Below are 23,158 nucleotides of genomic sequence, written 5' to 3' on the forward strand. Positions count from 1 at the left end.
GGCCGGGCGCGGTGGCTCACGCCTGTAATCTCAGCACTTTGGGAGGCCGAGGCGGGTGGATCATTTGAGGTCAGGAGTTCAAGACCAGCCTGGCCAACATGGTGAAACCCCATCTCTACTAAAAATAAAAAAATTAGCCGGGCGTGGTGGTGCACGCCTGTAATCCTAGCTACTTAGGAGGCTGAGGCAGGAGAATCGCTTGAACCTGGGAGGTGGAGGTTGTAGTGAGCCGAGATCACGCCACTGCACTCCAGCCTGGTGACAGAGCAAGACTCTGTCTCAAAAAAAAAAAAAAAAAATTAGCAGGGCGTGGTGGCGGGCACCTGTAGTCCCAGCTACTCGGGAGGCTGAGGCAGGAGAATGGCGGGAACCTGGGAGGCGGAGCTTGCAGTGAGCAGAGATCACGCCACTGCACTCCAGCCTGGGCAACAGAGCAAGACTCCATCTCAAAAATAAATAAATAAATAAAATTTAAAAAGTAAAAGCGAAAATGAACTACTCATGCTCCCTCACACCAACCCCCCTATTGGTCACCAAATTCTACGCCTCCTAAATATTCCATCAAATTCCACCGCTACCTTCTTATTTTAGGCCACATTATTCTCAAGTCAGTGGTAATAGGAATAATCTAGCAACTCATTTTTCTAATTCCAGCCTCTCCCCTTTTCAGTCTAGCATCTATTCTGCAGTTAAAATTATCTTTCTAAAATTGTGACCTTACCACCATCATCTTTAAAAATTCAGTGGCTTCCCACTGCCCATGGAATCAAGTTCACACTTCATGACAAGGCACAGAAGGAGCTACAGCAATCTAGGCCAGGCGTGCGGCCCCCGGGCCAAATCCAGCCCAGCCTGCTTTCTTACTTCCCACAAGCTAAGAATGAATTTTTTTAAAATTTTTTAAGTTGTAAAAATAAAAAAGAATATGCATCACAGACCTTACGCGGCCCACACCCCACATACCTGGTCCTTTACAGAAGTTTGCAGATTTCTAACCTAGCCCAATGATTTTCAGGTCAGAAATCCTATGTGCCAGTCACACTGAGCTACTTAAAATTCCAGCAGCAGTAGGGCCCAGACCATCACCCTTCCCCCTGCTTCCCGCGACTCTCCAACTATGCAGCGAGCTTTTGGGGCTCAGATGGCCCTTGCAGCTCATCACGGGCTACCCTGTGGTGACCCACACAAGCCTGCCTCCCACTTACAAAAGGAGCCCCTATCCACCTTTGCAACCCGGGCACCTAGCATGGGCACAAAATACGTATTCTACAACTACTGGAAGAATATACTCTAAGATGATGATTAAATATAAATGCGGGTCTCACACATCAAGAGGTGAGTCGTGCAATCGTAGGCAGACTGCAGGAGGCAAGGCACAGGCGGCGCCACAGCTACCTGGACTTGCTCTTCGAGACCAGACAGAACACAAAGAAAGAGCGCTGGAGCCGAGAGTCAGGGCATCTGGGGACACTGGCCAACAGTGAGATTCTCCGTCAGCCTGCAGAGTGTGGGAGAGCGAGAAAAGGGGACGGAATTCTGAGAGATTTTACTGTGGGTTTTAATTTATATCATGTTGGTGCTCTTTGATAGATGCCAGTGAAGAGCACAATCCTGTTTAATGTCTTTCGGCACCTGGAATTTGGTCTCAGAACAGGGCTCGATGGAGAGGTTGGCCTTCAGGAGGCCCTGGTGCAGGCGGGTCACACGTGCAGCCCCCCTCGCCCCACCACTGCCTCGTAAATGGCAGCATGTGTTACGGTGCTGGTTTTCTAAGCTCACTGTGCTCCAGGCCCTGTGAGGAATGATTTGGTGTTTTAGAACGTCTCCCTGCCCACCCTGGATCGCCCCACTGCCTCTCTCCACTAACCGTATTTCAAACAGTGTGTGAAAAAAGCAGCTTTAGCTGGTCAGCACCTGTCTGGGCCTCCTGGGCTCTATTCCAAGACAACAGATTGTCCTGCCCCCGATCAAGGCCTCAGCCCCCAGGCTCCAGAGAACAGTACAGCCCTAGGAGGGACCCACAGACTCCCAGGTCCTGCTAGTATTGGCTCCGGGAGGCTAAGTAATATGTCGACACATACAGATGCTGTTTTTTAATCTTACTATATTCATAGTAATTTTGTCATTTTCCATCTTTTCAATTCATACATACTCTCACACAATTACCACCATGAAATGACGGGCCTTAACATTTTTCTAATGTGAGAAACAAGTTTTGAAGACACTGATGAACACTGGCAGCCCCGGCCAGAGCCTCCCTGAGGGCAGGGCCAGTGCCAGGCAGGGCAGCAGCGCAGTTTCGCCAGTTGTTGTCTGGTGTAAAGCACAGGCTGGGAGTGCGGGTCTGAGGGAGGGACACAGACATGACCTCCACACACTCCCTGGCACATCCTCGAGGCCGGAGCTTCACACTGCCTTCAGCTCAGCCACCAAGGACACTGCAGCTGGACACGGCTGCCCTGCCTCCCAGGACACCTATCTCCTCTTCAGAACAACATGAGACATAAAAATAAGGCTGTACAGAACTTACACACCACGAAAAAATGAGAAGCCTATTTCTTTTTTCAGATCAGAAGAGCAACGTGAGCAACGGTCCTATCAGAAATACAACAAATATAAAAGCAGCAGTCGAGAATGGTGAGGGACCACAAACCCCTGGGGACTTGGTCCAGGCCAGCTCTGAGCACCACCAGGCACCCAGACTAGCACACAAGTAAGGGGTGCTCAATAAACACCTGCTGGGAGGTTCCTACACACTCTAGGATGTCACTCTAAGATGAGACAACCCTGATGCAAAAGGAAGGTAAGGTTCTTTGCTAAGCACTTCAAAGCGGAATCATCTTAAATTGGCAAAAAAGCAACCCATATAAAACTGGTTCTCAAGCTCCGTCCAGCCCGGTGTCAGCCTTCGGACCTAGAACAAAAGCACCACCTTGTGGTTAGAAGTGTAAATGCAGGCTTAAACCTGCATGCAGAAAACCACAAGGTATAGTAGTAATATTAATAAATTCTCTGCAATCGGTAAAGTTCCTGGTAGAAGACCACATTCCTACTCATGTCAGAGATTGTTTTTTAAATGTTTCCACAACACTGCTCTGTAATACGATTGAGATAGCATGGGAAAACAAACACACATTCATGGCTGAATTTCATTCAAAATCTCCATGTTGATAAAAAGACATTAAACCTAAGGAGTTGACTATTTTGAAGGATATGACACAAAAATGTGAAACTTATCCCCAATCAGAATGTCAGCTCTACGAGAGGCAGAAACTGGTTGGTTGGTTGGTTGGTTCACTGCAGTACTGCGCCAGGCGCTTTGGTTTACGGTAAAACAACAATTCCCAAACTTTTCATTCTCAAGACCACGTCACACTCTAAACACACTGAGTACCCCAAAGGGATTTTGTCCACATGAGTTACCAGAATGGCACCAAGTTAGTGTTACCATGTCAAAACCTCCTGTACAAATAAAATAAACCTACTACGTGCTAACATAAAATACTTTATGAAAATGCCACCGAGTTAGTGTTACTATGTCAAAACCTCCTGTACAAATAACAATAAACCTACTACATGTTAACATAAAATACTTTATGAAAATGGCATCAAGTTAGTTTTACCATGTGTCAAAACCTCCGTGCAAATAACAATAAACCTACTACGCGTTAACATAAAACACTTTATGAAAATGAAGTATTCTTTTAAAAAAAGAGACAAAAGTGATACAGTTTTACATGTGTGCACCTATCTTTTCCAGTCAGCAGAGCCAGATGCTCACACCACCTGCTGCACGCCCTCTATGGCACTATCACACATCTCGTGCCTGACACTCAGCACAGAATGAGAGCGAAAGGGAAATAATGCTTCGCATCTGTATGTAGCCGGAGCCCTGGAAGAATCCTGGGGTCTCCGCACTGTCATGTCTGCTGGACAGGAAGTGCTGGGGGAGCTTCACTGAGTGCAGGGAGAAGGGGCGCAGCTCGAACACAAGGACTAAGGGGCCCCGGCCTCTCCACAGCCACGTGTCGGGCAAGGCCTGGACCACAGCACTGCAGGGTTGGGGTCCTTATTTCATCAGGATTCCAAGTATAGGATTCAGGCCCAGGCACAGTGGCTGATGCCTGTGATCCCAGCACTTTGGAAGGCCAAGGCTGGTGGAAAGCTTGAGCTCAGGGATTCAAGCTCAGCCTGGGCAACACGGCAAAACTCCATCTTACAAAACATACTCAAAAAACTAGCTGGGCATGGCGGCACACGCCTGTAGTCCCAGCTACTCGAGAGGCTGTGGTGGGAGAATAGCTTGAGCCCGAGAGGCAGAGGTTGCAATGAGCCAAGGTCACACAACTGCACCCCAGCCTGGAAGACAGAGCGAAACTCTGTCTCGAAAAAAAAAAAAGAAAAGAAAAGGATCCAACTCTTCGGGTCTTTGGGTCGCTTTGTTTTGACAGGGCATTATCTAACTTCAGGGTCATCTTCCCTTCAGGTTTTTACTATATGTTTTCTTAAGTGATAAGCGTTAATCATATGAATTAAGTTACATATAAATGAGGGTTTCCATTAATTTTTTCTTACTGTAAAGCTAATACATGCTCTCTGTAAAAAAACTTTATTATATTCCAAAACATACAAAATCACTGGCAATCCCACAATTCAGAAATAACCAAGTTAACTTTTTGTATATTTCCTTCTGCTTTTTTCTTACACTGAATGAAAAAAAAATAAGAATTTCCGCTCACTTATTAGCTATAAAAGGGTTAACAGAATAATTATACGGGAAAACAGTTAACTATAGGCAAGACACCCTCACTAATCTGTAAGTCAAGCACAGGGTGGCCCTGGAAGGGTTCAGAGTTCTGACACAGCTCACCGCCCGGGACAGCCCTCTGTTACATTCGACCACGTGCACAGCGGCTTACCCTGGAACAAGAGTCACACAACAGTGGACGATGACATAAGCCAAGCCAAGACCCACAGGCCAGAGGGTGTGGCCACAGGAGGTAGGGCAGCAAGAAACAGAAAAGGTGGCCTGCACTCCGAGAAAGCCCTCCCAGAAGGAAGACGGCGGCAAAGGCGAGCGGACGGAGAATGGAAAGGCAGCTCTGGCTTCTCCTTCCCCTGGACACAGCCCCCAGGAGAGCGCTAAGCCCCGCTAGACCCCAGGGAGGCTACAGGAGGAGGACGCGCAGACAGGCCAGTAGGAACTGGAGCCAGGAGGGGCAGGGCCTCAGTGAGGACTAACTGGTTCCCTGGGCTGATATGCTGCAGACCTGCCCCCAGAAGGACAGGTGGCCGGGGAAACCAGTCAGAAGAGAGAGGCGCAGGTGGGTGACTGAGGAAGTCAGAAGGCAGAAGCACCTGCAAGAAGGGCAAAGAGGAGGGAGGCAGATGGGAAGCCATGAAGGGAGCAGGAGACGGAGCTCGCACGTGGGCACAGGACACCCGAGTCAGAGGTTGAGCTGCACCCAGCACCGGGGGGAGGAGGGAGGACGGGAGACAGAGCTCGCACGTGGGCACAGGACACCAGAGTCAGAGGCTGAGCTGCACCCAGCACCGTGGGGAGGGGGCAGGATAGCAAGGCCCAAGGACTAAGTGAGGGCACTACCGGGTCAGGGCAGGAGAGGGGACTAGCCAAGGGAGGAAGGCTACCGACAGAAACCTTAACCAGGATGGTTTTGTTGCCCTGGGGGTGGAGGTGCAAGGTCTGACTAAGGATCTAAGGGAGAATGAGGGAGGATGCACACACCATGAAAAAAACACAAATCTTTGGAGGAGTTTGGCGCAAAGAAGGGCAAAGAACTGACGTGAAGCTGGTGGGAAGCAGGATCAAGAAAAGCTTTTTTCAGCCCAGGCGCGGTGGCTCACGCCTGTAATCCCAGCACTTTGGGAGGCTGAGGCAGGCGGATCACTTGAGGCCAAGAGTTAGACACCAGCCCGGCCAACAAGGTGAAACCTCATCTCTACTAAAAGTACAAAAACATTAGCTGGGCGTGGTGGCACACACCTGTAAACCCAGCTGAGGCTGTGTGGGGAGGCTGAGGCAGAACAATTGCTTGAACCCGGGCGGCAGAGGTTGCAGAGAGCCGAGATCACGCCATTGCACTCCACCCTGGGCGACAGAGCAAGACTCCGTCTCCAAAAAAATCTTTTTGGCCCAGGCATCATGGCTCACACTTGTAATATCAGCGCTTTGAGAGGCCCAGATGGGAGGATCACTTAAGGCCAAGAGTTCAAGAACAGCCTGGACAACATAAGGAGTTTTTTTTTTTTTTTTTTTTTTAAGAGAAAAAACAAAAGCAAAGCTTTTTTTTACATAGGGACACAAGTCTGTGTACTAAAGGCAATGAATGCTCCGAAGAGAGCAAAAAGTGAAGGTGGGGGAGGGGCCAGGGAAGAGCTGCTGCAGCAGCTGCGCCCTGGGTAGACAATGGGTGGAGTCGGTGAGTGCACGTGCTGTGCGGGGCGTCTTGGGAGGAGTCGAGTGCACGTGCTGTGGGGGGCGTTTTAGGTGGAGTCCAGTGCACGTGCTGAGCGGGGCGTCTTGGCTGGAGTCGGTGAGTGCACGTGCTGTGGGGGCGTCTTGGGTGGAGTCGAGTGCACGTGCTATGGGGGCGTCTTGGGTGGAGTCGGTGAGTGCACGTGCTGTGGGGGCGTCTTGGGTGGAGTCGAGTGCACGTGCTATGGGGGCGTCTTGGGTGGAGGTGAGTGTGCGTGCCGTGGGGGGCGTCTTGGGTGCAGTCGTGGAGTGCACGTGCTGTGGGGGGCGTCTTGGGTGGAGTCGGTGAGTGCACGTGCTGTGGGGGGCGTCTTGGGTGGAGTCGGTGAGTGCACGTGCTGAGGGGGGCGTCTTGGGTGGAGTCGGTGAGTGCACGTGCTGTGGGGGGCGTCTTGGGTGGAGTCGGTGAGTGGACGTGCTGTGGGGGCGTCTTGGGTGGAGTCGGTGAGTGCACGTGCTGTGGGGGGCGTCTTGGGTGGAGTCGGTGAGTGCACGTGCTGTGGGGGGCGTCTTGGGTGGAGTCGGTGAGTGGACGTGCTGTGGGGGCGTCTTGGGTGGAGTCGGTGAGTGCACGTGCTGTGGGGGCGTCTTGGGTGGAGTCAGTGCACGTGCTGAGGGGGGCGTCTTGAGTCGGTGAGTGCACGTGCTGTGGGGGGGCGTCTTGGGTGGAGTCGAGTGCACGTGCTGAGGGGGGCGTCTTGGGTGGAGGTGAGTGCACGTGCTGTGGGGGGCGTCTTGGGTGGAGTCGAGTGCACGTGCTGAGGGGGGCGTCTTGGGTGGAAGTGAGTGCACGTGCTGTGCGGGCGTCTTGGGTGCAGTCGTGGAGTGCACGTGCTGTGGGGGCGTCTTGGGTGCAGTCGTGGAGTGACGTGCTGTGGGAGCGTCTTGGGTGGAGTCGAGTGCACGTGCTGAGGGGGAGCGTCTTGGGTGGTGTCGGTGAGTGCACGTGCTGTGGGGGCGTCTTGGGTGGAGTCGAGTGCACGTGCTATGGGGGCGTCTTGGGTGGAGGTGAGTGCGCATGCCATGGGGGGCGTCTTGGGTGCAGTCGGTGAGTGCACGTGCTGTGGGGGGCGTCTTGGGTGCAGTCGGTGAGTGCACGTGCTGTGGGTGCGTCTTGGGTGGAGTCGGTGAGTGCACGTGCTGTGGGGGGCATCTTGGGTGGAGTCGGTGAGTGCACGTGCTGTGGGGGGCGTCTTGGGTGGAGTCGGTGAGTGCACGTGCTGAGGGGGCGTCTTGGGTGGAGTCGGTGAGTGCACGTGCTGTGGGGGCGTCTTGGGTGGAGTCGGTGAGTGCACGTGCTGAGAGGGGCGTCTTGGGTGGAGTCAAGTGCACGTGCTGTGGGGGGCGTCTTGGGTGGAGGTGAGGCACGTGCTGTGCGGGCGTCTTGGGTGGAGTCGGTGAGTGCACGTGCTGTGGGGGGCGTCTCGGGTGCAGTTGAGTGCACATGCTGTGGGGGGCGTCTTGGGTGGAGTCGAGTGCACGTGCTGTGGGAGGCGTCTTGGGGGGAGTCGAGTGCACGTGCTGAGGGGGGCGTCTTGGGGGAGTCGAGTGCACGTGCTGAGGGGGGCGTCTTGGGTGGAGGTGAGTGCACGTGCTGTGGGGGGCGTCTTGGGTGGAGTCGAGTGCACGTGCTGTGGGGGGCATCTTGGGGGGAGTCGAGTGCACGTGCTGAGGGGGGCATCTTGGGGGGAGTCGAGTGCACGTGCTGTGGGGGGGGCGTCTTGGGAGTCGAGTGCACGTGCTGAGGGGGGCGTCTTGGGTGGAGGTGAGTGCACGTGCTGTGGGGGGCGTCCTGGGTGCAGTCGGTGAGTGCACGTGCTGTGGGGGCGTCTTTCCAGGGGTCCTCAGTCTGTTCTTTAAGCAGGAGACCAGCACCCAGCAAGCAGTAAGCACTGGGCGAGAAGGGTGCAGGGTGCGAGAGGGAAGACTAGACATGAAGGATACATCAAGAACCTACTTCTAGGCCGGGAACAGTGGCTCACGCCTGTAATCTCAGCACTTTGAGAGGCCTAGACAGGCGGATCACCTGAGATCAGGAGTTCAAGACGATCTTGCCCAACATGGTGAAACCCCGTCTGTACTAAAAATAGAAAAATTAGCCGGGGTCAGTGGCGCACGCACGTAGTCCCAGCTAATCTGGAGGCTGAGGCAGAAGAATGGCGAGAACCCGGGAGGCGGAGCTTGCAGTGAGCTGAGATTTCGCCACTGCACTCCAGCCTGGGAGACAGAGCGAGACTCCGTCTCCAAAAAAAGAAAACAACTTGTCATTTACTCCAGTACTTAAAACAGTCACCCACCATATGAACCAGTTATCCCATTCCCGGGATAGCCGAAGAAATGAAAACCCAGGTCCACACAAAAACTCGTACATGAATGTTCATGGCAGCACTGTCCATAACAGCAAAAAAAAAAGAAAGAAAACACTAAGTTAAGTGAAAGAAGTCAGGCACGAAAGACAACAGAGAACAGGCAAATCGACAGGGAAGGAAAGCAGATGAGTGGTTGCCAGGGACTGGGTTGGGGGAGCGGGGGACACGGGAAGGAACTGCTAATGGTATAAGGTTTCTTTTCAGGATGATACAAATGTTCTGGATTTCTGGTGCTCTGTCCACAAATATACTCAAGTTTCAGTACTAGTAGTTCTGGTATATAGTAAGTCATTAATATGTGATGGTTGGTGAATAGATGGATGTGGACAGGTGAATGGATGAGTAGGTGGGTAAATAAATGGATGGGTGGGTGGTGAGGTGGATAGTAGACAGTAGATGGATGGATGGATGAGTGGGTGGGTGTATGTGCCAGGTGGTGGGTGGGTGAATAGAAGGGAGAGGAAGGAGAATGGAGGAAGAGGAAGGAGAATGGAGGAAGAGGAAGAAAACAGGAGGAGAAGGAAGCAAGGATTTTTCTTCTAGCAGGATCCTGCAAGTCCCAGGTCAGTTAGACTCTCTGGAGTAGACAGCTGGCGCCCAAAGCCATCAGCACTCCTTGTCTTCTCGATCAGCACGTCCCTTCTTCCTTTTGTCTTCCTTCACCTACTTGTCTGCCTCCCCACTGGTCCTGCCTCTTCTCCAAGGTCGAAAGGAAGAAAGCTGTTCTGCAAAAGTCTATAAAGGAGGTGGAAGCTCTCCTTTGCAACACCCTCTCACTTTTCTTCTTGTACAAGGTGCAGTCCCTCTGAGAGGTCCTATGTGCCATCTGCCACAATTCTAAAAGGTAATTTACCCTGAAGGTAAGGATAATTTGGATAGGCTCTTTCCTGGATTCCACGAAACCAAATAAGCAGCATACACTCTCAAAAAGACAAATTCCTATAAGATTTCAGATGTCAAAAAGGCCCGACCCGTGTGATAGGCAGCACAACAGGGTTTTCCTCCCCGAGTTCTCTAAAAATACAACGCTTTCACTGCAGACAATTTCCTTTCAAGAAAACACACCAAAACTTCTACTTTACATGAACTTTTCCTCTTGGTTATTTTTTTGTCCCCTATTCACAGTGCTTCAAGCAGAAGCCAGAAATCTCTAATGCTAAAATCCACCACCACCCCATCTCTAAAATTCTCTTCAAATAAAAAACAAATGTCTACTTAAGCTACAGCCTCCCAGGTCCTGCTTTCCCCACATGCCAGCCTCTGCCCGTGCCCCAGGACTGCAGTCACACACCTGCTGCCCGTCTCCTTCAAGCCACCCTCTCCACAGAGCGGGGAGGAGGAGGAGGAGTAGAGTGAGGCCAGAACCAGCCGATACCTGACCTCCACATGGCCTGGGGAAATGGCTCCTAGAAAAGTACAACATTTTCAACTCCAAAGAGATGAGAACAAATAATCTCTAAGGGTTGAGCTAACCCAGGTGGAGCTGATAACATTAACCACCGTTAAAATTTACATCACAGGTGTTCAAAAACATTCCTGCATCAGCACATTTGCATACCTGGTTAAACAGTTCCTCTCAGAACCACTACCCAAAACAGTGCCAATTTCCAGTGCACAGCATCCCCACAGACGCCACTGCTGCTGGGGACACGTGAGCGATGGCACTGCCCGGGCTCACTGAGTGGCCTCCACCGCGTTTCAAGGGCAGGCACAAAGGAACGCCCTATTGTTCCCTCGTCCTCCTCATGCTGTGCGCTGAGCTGGAGTTTCCTCAGAGCTAGGAGAGAAGCCTACCATCCCCCACCCTTTTGTTCGAAGAATACGGTTCTAGAACAGGCAGCTATGAACCAATCTGCTCTAATCCTGTTATTTACAATTAATTAAAACACAGCCCTCCTCACTAGGTCTCTCCCTAAGATGTGCCCAGCACTTGCTTGTGCAACGTCTTATTTTCTGTGGAATTGCTTAGAAAATCCAAGTGGAGACTCTGCTGCCTCTCTACCCTCCTCACCATTCCACGGAAAATGGAGTCTCCCAATGAACACGCAGACAGGATCATCACACAACCCACACGTGTGGACGGGGACTACACAGGCTCCGAGGGGGAGGCTATGTTCCCAGCTCTCCTGATGAGTGGTCAATGCCATCCTCACAGCCAAGGCGGACAGATTTCCCTTTCTGCAGCCTGCATAGCAAAGAGCCAGCTGCACCGTGGCACGGCCAGCCCTTGCCCTGCACAGCCTGGCCTCTGGTCCCAGGGTCCCTGGTTCCTGCTCACCTGGCAATGTCATCCCTTCCCAGCCTCACTCCCTCCACCACTGAGGCTGCCATGGGGGCAGGTAGGAGAATAAAACAGGAAAACACTGCTAGTCAGCAAAAAAGTTCAAGCACGCTCTTTATAAATGTTCAAACAAGGGAAAAAGTCCTGGTTTATCATCAGCATAACTGAAAAAGGTCAGAGTTCCTCCTGCTACCAGCAAATGTGGAACGGGCCTGAGCTGTCCCAGTACCCTCAGTTGGAGGGGACCTCCCATCCCACTCCCAAGAAAGTGCACATGGTGGGTGACCAGAGAGCAAAACAGGGTTATTTTGGCAGGGAAGGGGCATGGAGGACAAGGAGGTGTCCCCACCATCACAGCAAGCGTCCCTGCTCTGCAGGCCCTGGCCCCAGCCTAGAAGCACCAATGTAAAAGAAAGAGGCATTAAGCAAAAGAAAAAAAGTACCAAATACCACGTCTCTTGCTTGTACCCCATCACTTTTTTCCTCCTGTCTTAGTGCAATTGTTGACTGCGGCCAACTGCAGAGAAATCACAGTAGCCCAGCTCGGCGGCTCCCTCTGAAAGCTCCACGCACTGGGCATGCTCCAGAGCCATCTCACGAAATGGAGGCTGCCCCAGCGGCAGGATTCCAGAGCTGCACGCGGCCGCCCAGGCACCTCCAGGCCTCCTCGGAAGCAGCTTAAACCCTCGCATTCACAACCATTTTAAAACAATCTGAGTGTTCTCAGATGGAAACCATTTAACGAGACATTTATTGTTTTCACCCTAAAATGTGAAGGGTCCCTCCACAGAAACCATCAACACAGCTCATCCCACAAAGCAATCACTGCTCGTAGGGCCTCTCAGGATTAGCTCTGTTGAAAAAATACTAACAAAAACCTAGACATGGAATCTGGGGACCAGCCCTCTCACAAGGAACTCAACTCACAGAGACATTTTACCTCTGGGGCCAAGAGCCCACAACATGACAGTGGGTAGGAAAGCAAACAAAAAACACCAGCTCGCAATGCGCACCTCCCACCGGAGCTCCTGTGCCAAGCATACCAGGGCTGGGTCTCAGGGCAATGCTTCTGCCACAAGGAGTAGCTCCAGGACGCACCTGCACGACGCAGGTTCGAGCACAGCAGTCTCCCCACACTCAGGCTGCTCCTAAACATCACCTCCTATGCCCACCCCAGCTCCAAATTTCTTACAGGGAGAGGCCCTTATACACCTATGCCAGCTCTCCAATCAAGACCAAGTTGTTTGTAGCTCTTAATACAAAACAATAAATATTTGAAGTCCTTTTTCTATAAAAATAGGGAATATTTTTTAAAATAGTGTATTCAGGTTCCAGGCAAACTGCAAAATAAAAGCACAAATATTATTTTCTATTTTTAAGGTCACATGAAAGTAAATAACACTAATCCTTCTCTATAAATGCTATTCTATAACTCCCCCACGCTTTCTAGTACAGTATCAGTGTTGACTGCCCAAGAGTTGCAAAGTGGGTGGTCCAACAGAGCCAGACCCGCAAGCTGTGCTTACCAGCCAGGGAGGAGACGCACCAACAAAACACCATGTCCGAAAAGCAATGCAAGTGATTCCTCTTTAAGTACACAGGTTCCACCCAGCCAAGAGCAAACAACCCAGACATGGGACTCCAAGTTCAAATGTAGAAAACACAATGTCAACAGATCCATCTTAAGGCAACAGAGCGTGGTCATTTACAAACCTATCTGCAGCCCACACAGAAACCCAAGAGAATCCTGCCCTCCACCTCGGCTCCCTCCCCCATATGGACAAAGAACAGAGAAGGCAAACTAAGGGAAATAAATGCATATGACTAATAAAAACAAATGCAACTGAAAATACATTTAAAGCAACAAAGACGCCATTTTCCACTTATTGAACTGGCAAAAAAAAAAAAATTAAAGTCTGTTAATGAGAGTATCGGGCCAGGCGCAGTGGCTCACGCCTGTAATCCCAGCACTTTGGGAGGCCAAGGGGGCAGATCGCCTGAGCTCCAGAGTTCGAGACCAGCCTGGCCAACATGGTGAAACCCAGTCTCTACTAAAAATACAAAAATTAGCCGAGTGTGGTGGCGGGCGCCTGTAATCCCAGCTACTCGAAAGGCTGAGGTTGCAGTGAGCAGAGATCACACCACTGCACTCCAGCCTGAGCGACAGAGCACAACTCAGTCTCAAAAGAAGAAAAAAAAAAAGTATGGCTAAACAGGCAATTCTCATTTAATAAAATCTCTCTGGGGGCAACTTGGCAATAGTTACCAAATTTTGAAAACACACACCACCAGGCTCAGTGGCATGCACCTGTAGTCCCAGCTCCTTGGGAGACTGGGGCAGGAGGATCACTTGAGCCCAGGAGTCCAAGGCCAGCCTGGGCCACACAATGAGAACTCCATCTCTTGAAACAAAAAAAGTACATACCTCTTGGTTGAGCAATTCTCTATTGGTAGTATAATTTTACTTATATATAATCTGTAAAATATATAATCTGTAAGATAAATTTTTGCAGAATTTATTATGCATATACTATATAGTACTTATTGTTTGTAGTAATAATACATAGTACATATAATACGAATAATGGTATATGTGTAGCTTACTCTACAGATGTACTAGCAAAAGTTCCCCAGATCACAGGGAACAAGGACATGCATTCCACCTTCTCTCCAGGTGAGAGGATCTGAGTCCCGCCCACAGAAGGCTAGTTATAGACATTGTTATTCCCCTACAAGGGAATATCCAAAAGCCCTTGCAGAGGGTAAGAAAAGGCTGGTGTGCTCGCATGGGAAATCACAGAACAGGGTGTCTATGATACCAAGACTCGTGTAAGAGAACAGAAAGATGCTGGTATGTGCACAAACATCTTTTTGGAATGAATTATAAGAAATTATTAATAGTGTGACATGTTTAAGTAAGATTGAGAGCAGAAACGGAGATGGGAAGGCTTTTACTCTGCAATATGCACCTTTTCTTACTATTTAGTTTATGTTTCTTTTTCTTTCTTCTCTGGACCTCAAGTGTGCTGAGGATTCTGAGCAGTCCACTCCAGCACACAGGACGCTGCTACCACTGCTCCGTGCTGCTCTTCACCTGGTCAGCACCCATTAACCCACCACTCACAACAAAAACCAGGATCTTGTCAAGAATCGACACCTAACCAGCCATATGGCCCACATCACCCCATCATTACTGCCTCTTCCTGCTCAAGCCAACTATCAGAACAAGAACCATAGGCTGTAGCTTCAAAGAAAGCCCCCAAATTAACAGGCTAACAGCAAATCCATCTAAAGAAGGTACAAATGAATAACAAAATAAATTCAAAGAAAGGAACAGGAAAGAGATAATAAAATGAGTGGATATCTATACAATAAATATAGGTTAAAAATTCCAGGCCAGGACTGGGCGCAGTGGCTCACACCTGTATTCCCAGCACTTTGGGAGGCCGAGGCAGGTGATCGCCTGAGGTCAGGAGTTCGAGACCAGCCTAGCCAACATGGCAAAACCCTGTATCTACTAAAAGTACAAAAATTAGCCGGGCATGGTGGCGTGCACCTGTAATCCCAGCTACCCAAGAGGGTGAGGCAGGAGAATCACTGGAACTCAGGAGGCAGAGGCTGCAGTGAGCAGAGATCACACCATTGCACTCCAGCCTGGGTGACAGAGCAAGACTCTGTCAAAAAATAAATAAATAAATAAATAAATAAATAAATAAATAAATAAAATTCAGGCCAGCCGCGGTGGCTCACACCTGTAATCCCAGCACAAGATCAGGAGTTCGAGACCAGCTGGGCCAACATGGTGAAACCCCATCTCTACTAAAAATACAAAAAATTAGCCCAGTGTGGTGGCAGGCATCTGTAATCCCAGCTACTCAGGAGACTGAGGCAGGAGAGTTGCTTGAACCTGGGAGGCGGAGGTTGCAGTGAGCTGAGATCATGCCACTACACTACAGTCTGGGCAACAGAGCGAGACTCTGTCTCAAAAAAGAAAAGAAATTCTAGGCAAGGTGCGATGCCTCACACCTATTATAATCCCAACACTTTGAGAGGCCATGGTAAGCAGATCACCTGAGCCCAGGAGTTCAAGACCAGCCTGGGCAACATGGAGAGACTCCATCTCTACAAAAAATACAAAAGTTAGCTCGGGATTGTGGCATGTGCCTGTAGTCCCAGCTACTCAGGAAGCTGAGGTGGAAGGATCACTTAAACCCAAGAGGCAGAGGTTGCAGTGAGCCAAGATCTCAACACTGTACTCCAGCCTGGGTGACAGAGTGAAACCCTGTCTGGAAAAAAAATATCTAAACAAAAATATCAGCAATTTGAATTCAACAATGTGTAAAATATATATATATATACTAACAGCAGATATTGTTGGGTAACTCACCACATTAATAGATTTCTTGGCCAGGCGCAGTGGCTCATGCCTGTAATCCCAGCACTTTGGGAGGCCGAGGTGGGCAGATCACCTGAAGTCAGGAGTTCGAGACCAGCCTGACCAACATGGTGAAACCTCGTCTCTACTAAAAATATAAAATTAGCTGGGCATGGTGGCGCATGCGTGTAATCCCAGCTACCTGGGAGGCTGAGGCAGCAGAATCACTTGAACTCAGGAGGCGGCGGCTGCAGTGAGCCGAGATTGCAGCATTGCACTCCAGCCTGGGCAACAAGAGGGAAACTCCATCTCAAAAAAGAGAAAAAAAATAGATTTCTTTAAAGATGTAGAAAAACAGCCGGGTGCAGTGGCTCACGCCTTTAATTGGGAGGCAGAGGTGGGTGGATCACCTGAAGTCAGGAGTTTGAGACCGGCCTGGCCAATATGGTGAAACCCTGCCTCTACTAAAAATACAAAAATTAGCCAGGCATGGTGGTGCGCACCTGTAGTCCCAGCTACTCGGGAGGCTGAGGCAGGAGAATTGCTGGAACTCAGGAGGTGGAGGTTGCAGTGAGCCGAGATTGCGCCACTGCACTCCAGCCTGTCAACAGAGCAAGACTCCGTCTCAAAAAAAAAAAAAAAAAAAAAAAAAAGATGTAGAAAAACTACCTGGGGTAAAATTCAATACTCAAGTATGATTTTTACAACTCAGTAAATTAGGAATGGAAGAGCATTTCCTTACTCCAATAAAAAAGTATAGTTCTGTTGAGCAGTCTAGGAAAAAAATAGTTTTCAAGTATTAAAAAAATAAACACCATCCTAAATAGGAAAATATCGGAAACATTCCCTTTAAAATCAAGAATAATCATGAAAAGCAAACAGAAACTAGAGAGATGGATAGATATATAGAATGATAAAGCAAATGTGGTAAAATGTTAACACTTGGGGTATCTGGGTAAAAGGGTCTATGGGAATTCTATGTATTATTTTTGCAACTTTTTTTGTAAGTCTAAAATTATTTCAAACTAAAAATTTAATAAAGTCATAAAAATAGACAAAACCAAGAATAAAAACATCCACTAGCATTGTTTCTTTTCAACATCATATCGTGTCCTAACCAGTACAATCAGACAAGGAATCTGAGGCCTGGGATTAGAAAGGAAGAAATAAAACTGCTATTATATGTTCTACAAAGTATTAGAAATAATAGTAGAGCTTAGCAAGATGATGGTAGGAAAGGTTAAATACTCAGTAGTCAGCTGTGTGGTTATTCTACAACAGCAGGAAACAATGAGCTGCTGTAATTAAAGAGAAGCCATCACTTACGATGGCATCAGAGAATCATCAGTTATCTAGAAAGAAACCTGCAAAAGATGGCAAGACCTCTACAGGAAAAATTGTAAAATTTCATAGAAATATTTCTTAAAAACTAAATGAAGAGAGAAATATACTATGCTCACAAATAGTCAGATATATTGTGAAGATGTGGATTCACACAAAATTGATCCATAGATTCAGTGCAATTCCAATTAATATCCGAACAGGATTGTTCATGAAATTTTATGATTCTAGAGTTAATATTGAAGAATAAGTGGCCAAAAATATCCAGAACGCCACTGCACTCCAGTCTGGCCAAGAGAGTGAGAGCCTGTCTCTAAAAAAACAGAAACAAAACGGAAACTCCCACACATTTGAACTGTGGGATACGGTATGACAGGCTGACGAAGAAAGGAGGGCTTGTTCAATACCTAAAGCTAGGAAAAAATGATTACACACATGAAGAAAGATGAGGAAAAAAATTTTTTTGAGACAGGGTCTGGCTCTGTAACCCAGGCTAGAGGGCAGTGGTGCAATCTCAGCTCACTGCAACTTCTGCTTGCCTCCCAGGCTCAAGTCATCCTCCCACCTCAGCCTTATTAGCTGGGACCACAGGCACGTGCCACTATGCCCAGCTAATATTTGTATTTTTTGTAGAGATGGTGTCTCACTTTGTTGCCCAGGCTGGTCTCAAGCTCTTGAGCTCAAGCGATTCTCCTGCCAGCCTCCCAAAGTGCTGGGACTACAGGTGTGAGCCACCACACCGGCACATGAAGAAAGATGAAATCGAATCCCTGCTTCACATGATTTACGTTAAAAAAAGAAAAAGGTCAATCACAGAAAAAGGTCAATTACATGCCAAAAACAAAACCTCGGCTAAGCACTACCTATCTAGGTAAATACATTTTGGACTGCAAGAGAAAGAAAAGTCTCTTAAAATACAAAAGGGGGCCAAGCGCAGTGCCTCACATCTGTAATCCCAGCACTTGAGAGGGCGAGGTGGGCGGATCACTTGAGCCCACGAGTTTGAGACCAGCCTGGGCAACATAGAGAAACCCCATCTCTGCAAAAAATACAACAATTAGCCAGGTGTGGTGGTACATGCCTACTATGGTGGACCATCAGTAGTAGGTGGTCCCAGCTACTCGGGAAGCTGAGGTGGTAGAATCACCTAGGCAAGGGAGGTCAAGGCCGCAGTGAACCATGATTGCACCCACTGCACTCCACCCTGGGCAACAGAGACTCTGTCTCCAAAAAAAAAAAAAAATTTTTTTAAAGGGACCCAGGCATGGCGGCACACACTTTCATTCCCAGCTACTTGAAAGGCTGAGGTGGGAGGACTGCTTGAGCCCAGGAGTTCAAGTCCAGCCTGGGAAACATAGCAAGACCCTGTCTCTAAAAATAATTAATTAATTAATTAATTAATTAATTTTAGAAATACAAAAAGGACTGTCAAACTAGGAGAATATATTCATAATACACAGAAACAACAAAAAATTAAGAATATACAAAGAACTGCAAAATAATAAGCACAAAGCATGAAAAAATGGGCAAAGGACATCTATAGACATTTCACAGAAAAGCCAAGTACCACACTGGAGATGTTCAACATTAATAAGAAAAGAAGAAAAACCAAAAATAAGAAAAATACATTATGTTTTGGGAGGAAAACCCTGGAATAAGATCTAGTATTTGATGGCACAACAAACATAATGTATTTAGATGTTCAACATTAGTAAGAAAAATAAGAAAAACCAAATAAGATGATAATGACATGCCGTTTTACACACATTCAATTGACTCAAACTCAAGGAAAGAGGGTGTGGGCTTGCAGGATGTCTACGATGGTTCAGCAGTTCCACTCCAGCCCAAGAGAAAAGACAACCACAGAAGTGTTCCTGGGCTGGCACAGTGGCTCATGCCTATAATCCCAGCACTTTGGGAGGCTGAGGTGTGGGGATCCCTTGAGGTCAAAAGCTTGAGACCAGCCTGGGCAACACAGTGAGACCTTGTTTCTACAAACAAACACACATATTTTTTTAAAAATAGCCAGGTATGGTGGTATGCACCTGTAGGCCCAGCTACTCAGGAGGGTGAGGTGGGAAAATCGCTTGAGCCTGGGAAGTTGAAGCTGCAGTGAGCCAACGTCGCACCACTGCACTCCAGCCTGGGCTACAGGGCAAGACCCTGTCTCAAAAAAAAAGAAAAATTCCTTTTTCTATGCAATTTTATAAAAAGCCATTAAAAAAAAACAAAAAATTGCAGATGATGATAAATAAACCAAGGTAAAGGGACAGAAACACAGGAGAAGCTACCTTAGATACAAGAACCAGGGAAAGCAATTCTGAAGTCTGAAAAAGACCATTCTGGGCGCTGGGTGCGGTGGCTCACGCTTCTAATCCCAGCATTTTGGGAGGCTGAGGCAGGTGGATCACTTGAGCTCAGGCGTTCGACACCAGCCAGGCCACTATGGTGAAACCCCGTCTCTACTAAAAATACAACAATTAACCGGGTGTGGTGGCACCAGCCTGTAATGCCAGCTACTCAGGAGGCTGAGGCACAAGAATCACTTGAACCCAGGAGGCGGAGGCTGCAGTGAGACAAGATCACGCCGCAGCACTCCAGCCTGGGTGACAAAGTGAGACCAAATGGAGAAAAAGACCATTCTGGATAGGAAGAGCCGCGAGTGACAGGAGGAAGGAGAATGAAAGAAGCAGAAGGTAAAACGTGGCGCACAGGCACAATGAGGCAGTATTCAGCCATGAACAGAATGAGATCCCGTCATCCGCAATTAGGATGGAACTGGAGGTCACTATGTTAAGTGAAATCAGCCGGGCACAGAAAGACAAACTTCACATGCTCTCATCTATTTGTGGGAGCTAAAAATTAAAATGACTGAACTGATGGAGATGGTAGAGTAGAAGGACGTCTAGGGGCTATCACTTGTAGAAGCAGTATTAAAAAAAAAAAGAGTAGAAGGATGGTTTGCAGAGGCTGGGAAGGGCAGTGGAGTGGAGGTGGGGAGTGGGGGCAGAAATGGTTCATGGGCACAAAACACAGAGTAAGAACTAGTACTTGATAGCACAGCAAAGTGACCAGAGTCAACAATGGTCTATTGCACATCTTAAAATAACTACAAGAGTAGAACTGCATGGTCTGTAAAACAGGATCAACGCTTGAGGTGATGGACACCCCAGTTACCCTGGTGTGATTGTTATGCACTGTATGCTTGTATCAAAACATCTCAAGTACCCCATAAATAAATACACCTACTATGTACCCACAAAAATTGAAAATAAAAAAATTTTATTAAAAAAAAAAAAAAGCAGCCAGGTGCACTGGCTCCCACCTACAATCCCAGCACCCTGGGAGGCCGACTTCCACTCAAACCACCACCCTCTCATCCTAACGACCGCGACAGCCTCTCACCTCACCTGCCGCACCCCTGCAGCCAACTCTCAACACTGCCACGAGAAAGACACTGTTAAAACAGAAGTCACATTCCGCCACTCCTCTGCTCAGAATCTCCCAGTGGTCCCTCTAGGAGAAGCCTATGAGACAATCACCCCTCTTCAGCTGAGCTGGCTGCCCCACGTCTCGCTCCTGCTGCTTCCTCAAGACTGCAGCCACACGCTCCCCACACCACTGCCCATGTGCCCTTCCTTGTCTACACCGGCCATGACACACAAGTTCCATCTGTTTTGTTCACTGCTACACCCCCCAAACCACAGCATGGAGCAGGTACCTTGCACTTGCAGGATGAACAGACAAAAGTAAAAGGGTGGCCAGGCACGGTGGCTCACACCTGTAATCCCAGCACTTTGGGAGGCTGAGGCAGGCAAATCACTTAAGGCCAAGAGTTCAAGACCAGCCTGGCCAAAATGGTGAAACCCTGTCTCTACTAAAAATACAAAAATGACCCAGGCGTGGTGGCACACACCTGTAATCCCAGCTACTCAGGAGGCTGAGGCAGGAGAATCGCTTGAACCTGGGAGACAGAGGTTGCAGTGAGCCAAGATGGCACCATTGCACTCCAGCCTGGGGGAATAGCGAGACGCTGTCTCAAAAATAAAATTAAAATTAAAATTAAAAAAAAAAAAAGGAAGGGCACCCAGCTGTGGGTGAGAAGCAGGGAGAGGCCCAGCACGGCCCTTGGACACATGCCCCCTGCCTCCTGGGTGTACACATGTCCCCTGGACATATGCCCCTGCCTCCAGTCCACAGCGCAGGCCCAGCCTGGGCACAAGGCAGTCAAGAAAGCGAAGCCCAGCATGGGCACTGTGCCTCTAGATAGATCCGCACAGGGCCAGGAGCCTGTGTTGATTAGGAAGACAATAGTTAACAGGAAACTTCGAAATCTAAGTGTCATCACTCTAACCCAAAATCTCCCATTTCCTTCCAGTGTCTCTTCATAGCTATACATTTTTGGTTTTGGTTTTTGTTTTTGAGATGGAGTCTCGCTCTGTCACCCAGCCTGGAGTGCAATGGTGCAAACTCAGCTCACTGCAACTTCCACCTCCCAGGTTCAAGTGATTCTCCTGCCTCAGCCTCCTGAGTAGCTGGGATTACACGCACACGCTGCCATGCCCAGCTAATTTTTATAATTTTAGTAGAGATGAGGTCTCACCATGTTGGCCAAGCTGGTCCTGAACTCCTGACCTCAGGTGATCCGCCCACCTCGGCCTCTCAAAGTGCTGGGATTATAGGTGTGAGCCACTGCGCCCAGCCATATGTACACATTTTATATGGTTATGAGCTATATAAACAATTTTTCCCTTGAATATTCCAGCATGTCTTCATATTCTTCAGTTATCACATGAATGGCAGTGTATTTCATAAAGTAGATATATCATAAAGCATTAAAACATTTTTATATCACTGATAATCAGTGATCTTTCAGTTTATCATTACTTTAAAACAGTGGTCCCCAACCTTTTTGGCACCAGGGACTCATTTCATGGAAGACGATGTTTCCACGGACAAAAGGTGAGGAGGGTAGCTCAGGAAGAAACTGTTCCACCTCAGATCTTCAGACACTAGATTCTCATAAGGAGCATGCGACCCAGATCACTCGCATGCGCAGTTCACAACAGGGTCCTCGCTCCTATGAGAGTCTAATCCCACTGCTGATCTGGCAGAGGCAGAACTCAGGCAGGGATGCTCAACTCAAAGCCTGCCGCTCAAGTCCTGCTGGGTGGCCCAGTTCCTAATGGGCCACTGACCAGCACTCCACAGCCTGGAGTTTGGGGACCCCTGCATAAAAAACACTATTAGCATCTTCATGTAAATGGTAATTATTGTGAACTCATTCATTCATTCTTCAACAGCACTGAGTGACACCTAATATATGCAACGTATTTTATCTTCCTCATTAAGGAAAACTCCATAGGTAAGATTCCTGGGTCCTTTCATGGGTAACAATAGTTCTGGTCTGCTGGGCAGTAAGGAGGTCTTTTTTAAGCAGCCTCTACCAGTGAGGTTGCCAGTGTAGTGCTTGAAAATAGTTAACGGCCAGGCGCAGTGGCTCACGCCTATAATCCCAGCACTTTGGGAGGCTGAGGCGGGCAGACCACCTGAGGTCAGGAGTTCGAGACCAGCCTGGCCAAAAAATGGTGAAATGCCGTCTCTACTAAAAATAAAAAAATTAAAAAATACAAAAATTAGCCAAGCGTAGTGGCATATACCTGTAGTCCCAGCTACTTGGGAGGCTGAGGCAGGAGACTCTTTTGAACCTGAGAGGAGGAGGTTGCAGTGAGCCGAGATCATGCCATTGCACTCCAGCCTGGGTGGCAAGAGCAAGACTCCATCTCGAAAAAAAAAAAGAAAAGAAAGGAAAAAACAGTTAACCACCTGGTACCTTCCTGCTGCAGTCCCTGAATACCAAGGTCCTTGACACCACCTCTGCTGTCCACGCTGGCCTGTCTAAGCCATAAGCATCAGCATCCCAGCTTGGCTGCACCCCACCACCTGGCCCAAACTCTGACCACCCTGTGGGCTCAGAACCATGTGCACTGTTCACTTCCCTGTTCAGCTCTAACGTGCTTCTCCTGGTGTCTGTCCAGATAATGCCATGTTCTGGGGCATGGCAGGCCCAGCCTTTACTCAAGCCTTCAGGCATGTACTGCCTCCCCAGCCACCCTCTCCAGTCTGGCCCACCTCACTGGGCCCCAGCTGGCTTCTGTGCAGAAACTAACAGGATGACCTAAAATTCATATGGAAACTTAAAAGACCCAGAATAGCCAAAACAATCTGGAAAAAGAAGAACAAACTTGGAGGACTCAAACCTCTCCATTTCAAAACTTACAACAAAGGTAAAGTCA

General features: G+C 48.6%; 1 protein-coding gene across 49 annotated transcripts in view; it reads right to left on the minus strand.

Annotated features, from left to right (window-relative positions):
• The window catches only part of EHMT1 (euchromatic histone lysine methyltransferase 1), a 224,606-nt gene that overhangs the window by 165,834 nt on the left and 35,614 nt on the right, over positions 1-23,158 (minus strand). For 4 of the 49 annotated variants that reach the window (XM_063788064.1, XM_063788074.1, XM_063788069.1 and 1 more), the window contains exon 1: positions 10,424-10,619. The exons of 44 other annotated variants lie outside the window; for them this stretch is intronic. The gene's annotated coding sequence lies outside the window, so the exon portion shown is untranslated. Of the gene's footprint in view, positions 1-10,423; positions 10,639-23,158 lie in introns of those variants that run through there. One more of the 49 variants, XM_063788072.1, reaches the window with a different exon arrangement.

The sequence above is a fragment of the Pan troglodytes genome, chromosome 11, assembly GCF_028858775.2.
Source record: "Pan troglodytes isolate AG18354 chromosome 11, NHGRI_mPanTro3-v2.0_pri, whole genome shotgun sequence".
Taxonomy (NCBI): domain Eukaryota; kingdom Metazoa; phylum Chordata; class Mammalia; order Primates; family Hominidae; genus Pan; species Pan troglodytes.